At 33.9% G+C, this 8,741-nt stretch overlaps 1 pseudogene; it reads right to left on the bottom strand.

The window, feature by feature from the left end:
* Positions 1–772: 772 nt before the first annotated feature.
* On the bottom strand, positions 773–7,898 carry LOC141595915 (mitochondrial Rho GTPase 1-like; annotated as a pseudogene).
* Positions 7,899–8,741: the final 843 nt, after the last annotated feature.

The following is an 8,741-nucleotide window of genomic DNA, read 5'->3' on the forward strand; positions in this document are numbered from 1 at the left end:
CATGTACGGAGTATGTTACTATAATAACGGTTAGAGCAAATGTTTCCATATTTCTTATATGAGATTCGAATTACTTAAATTGACATAATTATATTCAAAATTGCATTTAACACATGACAAAATATTTCCTTTTTTCTACTTTCACATCCGAAATATCTTTGAAGCATGTTTAAAAAGTTGACATTTTTATTAAATATATGGAATAAATGTGAACTTTTTATAATAGGCAATCAATCATCAATATATCTTAAAAACGTTATAGTGTATAAATGTACGCATATATTGACATAAATGTGTAAGGAATCTTCTAGTTAAATTTTGGATGACAATTAATTAATAAAATTGTATAATTTGTATTTTCTTATTTATGCTAATCATAATCTTACGGTGGATTTAATAAAAGACATTAATAAATATTTCCTAAGATGTCCAAAATCAACCTAAAAATATTTTACGTGATTGCCTCTATTTTTATTTTATTTTTTAGAAATCCAGCAAATTACACGTGGCATATGAATAGGTGTTGACACGTGGCGATCAAATAGGTTGATGGTTGTTGCTTTAATATAATATATGATGATATATGATATGATATGATGAGTTATCTTTTTATATAAAGTGGCCGTTTCACGGTGTGAGCAAAAATAGTTGGGACGTTTATTCAATCCTTGTGAATTACGATCCTACGTTCCAACTCCTTGGAGAGATGTTGGAATAATATTTATTTTTATGACATTATAAAATCCAAATTTTGGCTAAGTTGTACCAATATTTCAACTAAAATTATTATTATTACCATTATTTCAGGGATAAATATCACTATACATAATAAAAAGCGTAACAATATTTACATATGTTCTTACCGAATTATAACTTATTTTATCTGAAATCCACCGACATTACTTTTTGTTCTCCTTCAAATATTCCAAACTACTCGTGACCGAGAAAAACATAAAATAGACACGATAAGCAGCCAGTCCGGTAATGACAACCAGCAGCACCCACTGCATGGAAAAAAAAATATTCAACAAGCAACCACATTATAGCCAGGGGAGTTTCTAGGACTCTACTAGTGGTGGTTCGAGTTTTGACGTATTTCACACGAAAATAAAAATAAAAATAAATACGGAGATTAAAATAAAAATAATATGGCAATTATTAATTAAAATAGAATAATCACTCAAAAAGAAGTAAAATGTAGCCAAGGGTAGTCGAACTCCCAACCAGTTGTAACATCTAAATATTAACCACTGCAACACTTACCATTACTGGAATTTTTTATCTGCAAAATATACCTCTTACGTTTCAATGGGGTTCAATTGAACCCCATGAACCCCCATTGAAAACGCCACTGATTACGGCACAAAACGTCCATAATATAGATCATTACTTAAACTTATAAATGGACACTTAAGTAATGGTATAAAATGTTTTTGTAAACAAAAGTGAATTGTAAAGAATAAATTTGTAACTCACATTACAAACATGGTTACTGGTTACTCGTTTGTACTAACAATAACCTTAAGTTTTGAGTGATGTGGTCAAAACAGCCTCATACAATAACTTGTGACTTTCTCATGCCAAATTCTTAGTTCAACCCACAGAAACAAAGAAATGAAGTTCAAAAATAACTCGAAGCACATTAACAGTGAACTTAAAATAGATGGCCATAAATAAGTTACCTGAGTCAGCCATAAAAGAAGGATTAACAAGGCGAAGGTATTGTTTCCTGCTTCTACCAGCTTCAGTCTCAGGAATATTGAGATGAGGGTGTTCCGCTGTGGTAACGATCCTTTGGAAAATGTCGCTCAAGTCCCCTCGTTTGGCACTGACGGGAACTGGAGCATCAATACCCATGTCCTGGCTGAGCTGTAAACAAAGATCATTCATAACCATTGAGAAGTCGGTGTTGGTCAGCCAAGTCATGTTCGTCATATGCATTCAAGTACCACACCTCAAACAAGTGGTCTGAAAGTATTGCACTGGTGGCTGTGCAAAGATGATGTCTGAAAAAATGCTAAGAAAGATACATGACTAGCAAAAAAAAAAACAGAGAGAAAAAAAGATATAAATAGAGAATTTATTCTTGGTCAGCCGAAAAAAAGGGAAGAGTTTAACCCGAACTGACTAACTTTAAACATAAAATTCTTCAAATGAGCGTAGTGATACAATGTACATTTCTCATGTTTGCATTATCAGAACGACTATTTTCATATTCTTACTTTTAAAACGTTTTTTTTAACTCTCTCTTTCATACTGTAAGAAGGCCACAAGTAACATTCATTGACCAACTGAGTCATATGGAAGCAATATATCCGACACCCCAGCGGCAGTTCTTATCGAGATCCATTTTCAAACTGTGCTGAAAACGCATTACATACAAAAGGAACAGTAACCAATCAGACGGAAGTATATACAGAATCGAAGAATAAAATTTACCCTTGTAGAATCCTTGATTGATTTAGTATGGGAGTTTAGGTCATCTTTAGCAGACACGATCAGGGAAGGCACTTCATAACCAGTATCTTCCCCATGCCTAGCAACCTCCGCGAGCAATTTAGCCGTCTTTTGGAACGATGATTCATCAGTGCTAGACATTGAAATTTGAAACTTATAAAGCTCTTTATGTCTGGATAGAGTTTAATTCAAAGGCACACAACAGAGTAAATTTGCCAAAGAAATTGAGAAAATTTGCAATTACGTTTACTCACCTGTCATACACAAACAACGCCACATCACACGCAGCTAAAGATTCTTTATCAGAAAGCAGATTCTTGACCTTAGCTTCGGGAATCTCTCGCAAAACAAGGAATTTCTGGCTTCCCTGCAAGGTAAAACCCATTTTTATTATATAAGCATAACACAGCAAGGTAAATCAAAATCTCCTCTTTTTTTCTCACTTAAACTGTGTTAAAAATTAAAATCATCATAAAACTTCCTGCCCATGAGATAAAATACGACAAAATAGAGATATGATACAGTATGTTGCAATATTCATCTGCTAGACATTTCAAACATTCTGTCACTGCACCCACTGGTAGAGTAGTAAGTACTACACTTTAAAGGAAGACAATTTTATGCTTCTGAGAGACGAAAAATCAAGAATACGATTGATTTAATTAGAATGTTTCAACCCCTAAACCTAACAAATTTTATGTAATTCCTCCGGAACATTCTACCTTATCTTGAGTACTGAGACAAAATTAATGTAATGTAATGTCAATGGCCTTAGTGGAGAGTTTACTTTCCCTAGCATACTAGAAAAGAAGCTCAAAACCAATGGTCATGTCTGTAATACTATAGTTCAGGGATAAAAAAATCCCTTATCTACTAAAACATTGGTAAAAGCTCAAACTCCCCCCCTCCCCCCTCGTAAGTACTTCACCTAGAATTGGGCTTAGTTGTAGTCTATTCTATTCCCATTCTCTTAAATTGAAATATTAATAAAATCCTCAAGATCATAATATGCGGAGATTTGTCGTGCAAAAGATTAGCCTTTACGTTTTTTAGGATAAAAAATACATTCGCTTTTTACGATAAATATTTGTAACCAAAAAGTAAAAATTATGCTATTAGCGAAAAATTATAAAATTATATCATTTGTTTCGTGTAAAAAATATATTCATGAGATACTTGAATCTCTTTGTTAATTTTGACTTTCGAATATTTTCTTAATCAAATTTAAAGAATAGAATACGTGAAAAATAATGAATTGGTAATTTAATATCTTTATGTAATATACGTCGTAAAAAGCAAAAATCTATAAATAGTACACTAAAATGTAAAACATTATATATACTATTCTAGTTCACTATTATCTCAGCATAGTACTCAATCAAGCAAATGGTATTTTTATGATCCCTCGCGTATCACAAATAGGGTGGTTCACCACTACACCGGTCCGAACTGGATCGGACAGTATTAACCCGCGGTCCGCTAAAAAAAAAAAAAAAAAAAAAAAAACTCTGAGACCAGACTGGAATGGATTGAGTTGAAGACTACTGCGGCAAAGCTTTCCCATTGACCACCCCTAATCAGAAAGACGACGACAATATATTCCAAACAAAAAAAAGGTGAAGACTACTGCGGCAAAGCTATCCCATTGATCATCCAAAAAACAAAACTTTTCAAATTTATTCCGAAATAAGCACTGCCAAATTTTCTAAAGCAGCAACTCCATAACCATTGATACTTCCTTTTTTAACTTCATTCTGGAAACATCATCAATGCAAAAGAAGTGGACAGTTTTGATGTAACTTGTAAGAAACACCGACCATTCTAACAAAACAATTCCTAGCAAGACGAATAAAAAGGCCAAAAAAAGGAGCATTCAACAACAAACACGAGGTGACGAGGACTTGATGGTTAAATATCTCCTTATTGACTCTCATTTAAAGAATTAACCTCGCTTCTAATTTCCAACATAGCATACACATCATACATAATATATTTCAGATATTCCATTTAAATGTCCGCTAAAATATCTAGATATGACTTCCGAAGAACAGTTCCAGTCATGCCAAAAGAGATTCAGAGCTTAAACATCACAATGCCATGAGGAAAAGAAAATAAGTACTCCGTTAAACCCAGTGCACTACACATAACAAATCGCTTGTTTCCCAATAATTGCATGATTTTGTGACAAAAAGTACAAAGCAAGTTCGTGACATTGATTTCCAAAATCACAACATATGATAGCACTTACCGCAGTCCCATTTACAACATTCACAGCATATCTCTCTTCAGTATTTGGAATGGAAGTATCAGAGAAAGGCCTGCATATAAGAATGAAAATTGTGATCACATACAGTAACTAAAATTTGACATATATTATAAGGAAGATGCATTAAAAGGTAGGCAATATGACAAACCTTCCTAAGAAACCATCCAATAATGCAGTTTTACCGGCGTTTTTTGGCCCAAAGACAAAACACTGGTAAACAGTTCTCTCAGATTGCCTTTTTTTACGATCTGTAAGTCTCTTCCTAGTTAAGCGAATGGCAGAAGCAACGTCTCCATCATACATAATATATTTCAGATATTCAACACTTTTAGCTGGCTCCAAAAGTGTCATAAGGACCCACTGTCGACAGGCAACAAAGGATATCAAGCGCTAGGACATCATTCATACATAACCACTCATGAAATATCTGAACTTTTTTTTTAAAAAAGAAAAAAGAAAAAGTTTTGTATAGTTCCATAGTTCTATTATCTGTAACTAAAATAGACAGGTAAGAGTTCAGCTAAGAACCACGGCAGATTCCTTAACGTGCAATCTACTCCAACACGCAGGGCAACAAAACCCGCTGGTTGAGTAATCAACAGAAAGCTTAATAGTGGAAATAAAAATAGGCCTTAGAAGTTGACACATACCTCTGAGAGGAATCCATCCTGTGTTAAACCGCCCAATACATTTGTTGAGGCAGCACCCATGTATGGGTTTTTACTCCAAGGACTAGATCACCACGATGAAAAAGATATCTTAAGGGCGCCCTACACAAAATTTTCCAAGCAAAAAAAGAAAAAAAAAAAAAAAAAAAAAGGTTTTACCAGTCTGGTGCTGTAGAAAACAAATGCTCCACATCTCCAGCGCAGATAACACCATCCTGTCACATGTGATATGTAAAATACTATGAGAACATAATTACAATGATAACAATTAGTAGATGAGCTGATGAAAGCACAGACAAAAAATGCAAAGTCAGCAGACTTGGGACATTTCAAAAACGATACAAAAACAGCAAAAATGAGAAAAAGAAGCACATGATCTATGGTGCTCGGACTCGTTTAGAAGTATCTGAAACAAGAGTGTGTCCAAGTGTAAGACTCGGCTATTCTTATGAAAATTTTACATATTTTGGCTTAAAAGAAAGAGTCCGAGTGTCATACCCATGTCCGAGTGTCAAGTACTCGACACGGATACGCGAGGTAATTAGAAAAGTCGAAGTAACTTTGCACATGATTGCAAACCATGACCAACAGTTTTACCTCTACCAAATGAATATAGAAGAATTAGAGAAAAAGGTACAAGATAATTAAAAACAAAATATAAAGAAGTCGGCCAATCTAATCCTCTAAATCAGAATGAGTCAAAATTAAATAAGAAAGTTTCAGAACTCTTAGAAAAAAAAAACCAAGTACTCCGTATTAAACAAGACGAGCAACTTACATTATTTCTGTAGAACATACTGAATATTTCTCTCAAGAAGTCAAGAGCAACATTTGTCAGCTCCATGCTCTGCACACATTTAATAGCAACAAGCAAAGATAAAAAAATAAATAAAAACACTTCTAAACGTGAAATATAGCACAAAATGCTTTAGAAACACTCTTCCTCTACTTTTGTGGTGCTGACTGCTGAGTCTAACTAATTTGGCTCTTCTAGGAGAAGTGTCGGACTAAGAAGCATTTTTACTCTTTGGCATACCTGGTCAGGAGCTTGATTGAAAGGTGGGAGAAAATCTTCAACAAGTCTGATATCATCATTATAACCGAAATTACGTAGGATTGCCCATATGAAATCGAGGCCTCTTTTTTGTGTTACAGATTCATGATAGAATAGAAATCCTTTCAAAGTAAGACCACACTCATTTACTCCTTCAGGCAACTTGTCTTGCACAGCTCTCTTCAAAGCAAAAATGTCAGGTGGCTTAAGAGGAACATTAAAGGAGTTGACCTGTTCACAAGCACTAGGGTTACTAAGTGCAAATAAAAAAGACGGTAACAACAGCTATTAATTACAAGTACGTAGCTCAAACAACACAATAACAATAATACACAATTAGAGAGGAAAAAAAAAGATTTAGAAACCTGAAACTCATTCAGTTCTACATCATTTAACACACCATCCCCGTCAAGGTCGCAGAGAAGAAATATACGTTTTAAAGCATTGAGGCGTCAAAGTTTGAGTTTTTACATCGAACAGTGGGGCTATAGGGCAAACTACAAGTCTGAGGGCATAATTGAAAATCTTTAGGACCTGCGAGATGACAATGATAAATGATTCAACAAACACCTAAATTATTCAAGCTAGATGTTTATTTCAGGGAAAACGGCGAAAGCTCTATGGATAAATTGGTTTACATTCATCTCATCGTATGCAGAACAATCTATATAAGTGAGAATCTCCGGGAAATCCTTCTGAATCAGTGAAACAGCCTCGATGAACTGCTCTATACTAATCTGGGAGAGATCAATCCTCAAATCAGCTTTACAACCAGCGACTATGACAGGTATGTTTAAATTCAAACGACGAAGCTCAGGGAGCCAATAAGATCTCAAATTCTCAAATGTATCGAAATTATCACGAGCATAAGTAAGCACCACAACATCAGCAAGCCGAAACTCGCGTTCTCTTTTATTAGAGTGCTCAGGACTACACAATAACACATATCAATGCAATGCTATGCTATTCTATTCTATTCTATTCTATTCTATATCAAATTAAAACAAAAACAACAAAATTGATAAATTAATTACCCAGATGGGGTGTCAATAATGGTAATGGGTAGGCGGTCGACTAAAGCGTGGGCGGGAAGGAGGTTGGGCGGCAAAACGGGCGAAACATTGGTCGGGAATTGGTCCGACACGGCGGTTTCTATTAAGCTGGATTTCCCGGCGACAACCACCCTTATTATATTCCTCTGATTTGATCGAATCGCCATTAATTTAGCTGAAAATACATATAAACCAAACCAAACCAAAAATAAATCGCAGATTAACGGCAAAAAAAGGCGGAGAAATAATACGGAGTAGAATCCTAAGTTGAAGTGGTTAAGTGAGGGCGGGAATACATTGGAGAGAGACGATGAAGAAGACAATATTGGAGAAACAAATATTTATAATTTTTATTAAGGGATGGTATTATGGTAATCAAACTGTTTATGGGTTGACCAAGGCTATAATGACAATGGACCAACTAGTCTCTCCAAAGACTAATAAATCTGCATTAAGGTTATAACGGGCCAAATATTTTAAAGAGTTTTTGTCAAACACCACCTAATATTTACTTTATTTTCATAAATACTGCTTAGAGTTTTTAATTTTGCGATAAACTACCTAAATTTTTCTGACTTTTGTCAGACACTACCAAATTGAAAAATCCGATTAAATTAGACAAAATTCTAACTCGAAAACATTATTTTTGGCCTTGAACATACATTATTTACTATACTTAACCACCGTCAACTATTTTGATTAGCTACTAACTCATTTATTTCAATTTTATAACTACAATTTTGACTAGTTTGGCCGAGATTATGGCTAATTTGGACAAAATTATGATTAGTTCGATTGACATTTTGACTTATTTGTCGAAATTTTAGTTAATTTGGAAAAAAAAATGTCGAATTTGCTCATTAATTTCAATTTCGTAGTTGTCGACAAAATAAAAAAAATATTAGGTAGTTTCTCGCAAAATTAAAAACTTTAGGTACTATATTTATGAAAATAAGGTAAATATTAGGTAGTTTTTGACAAAAAAAAAACTCTATTTTTAAATTAGACAAAAGTGAAATATGTAAGGAATAACAAAATATTTGTCTTCTCCATACAACTAGATTAGTATTTGACCATATAAACTAGTTAGTTAGGTTACATTAACTAACTATAACTACCTGTGATTCTAGGTTAGTTAGTTAGAGGTAGGTATAAGGTTGTTATATTCAACCAACTACTCATTACTATAAATACACACTATGTACATGGTAATCACACAAGTTTATGAAATATAATTCCGTTTA

This window comes from Silene latifolia, chromosome 8, assembly GCF_048544455.1.
Source record: "Silene latifolia isolate original U9 population chromosome 8, ASM4854445v1, whole genome shotgun sequence".
NCBI lineage: Eukaryota > Viridiplantae > Streptophyta > Magnoliopsida > Caryophyllales > Caryophyllaceae > Silene > Silene latifolia.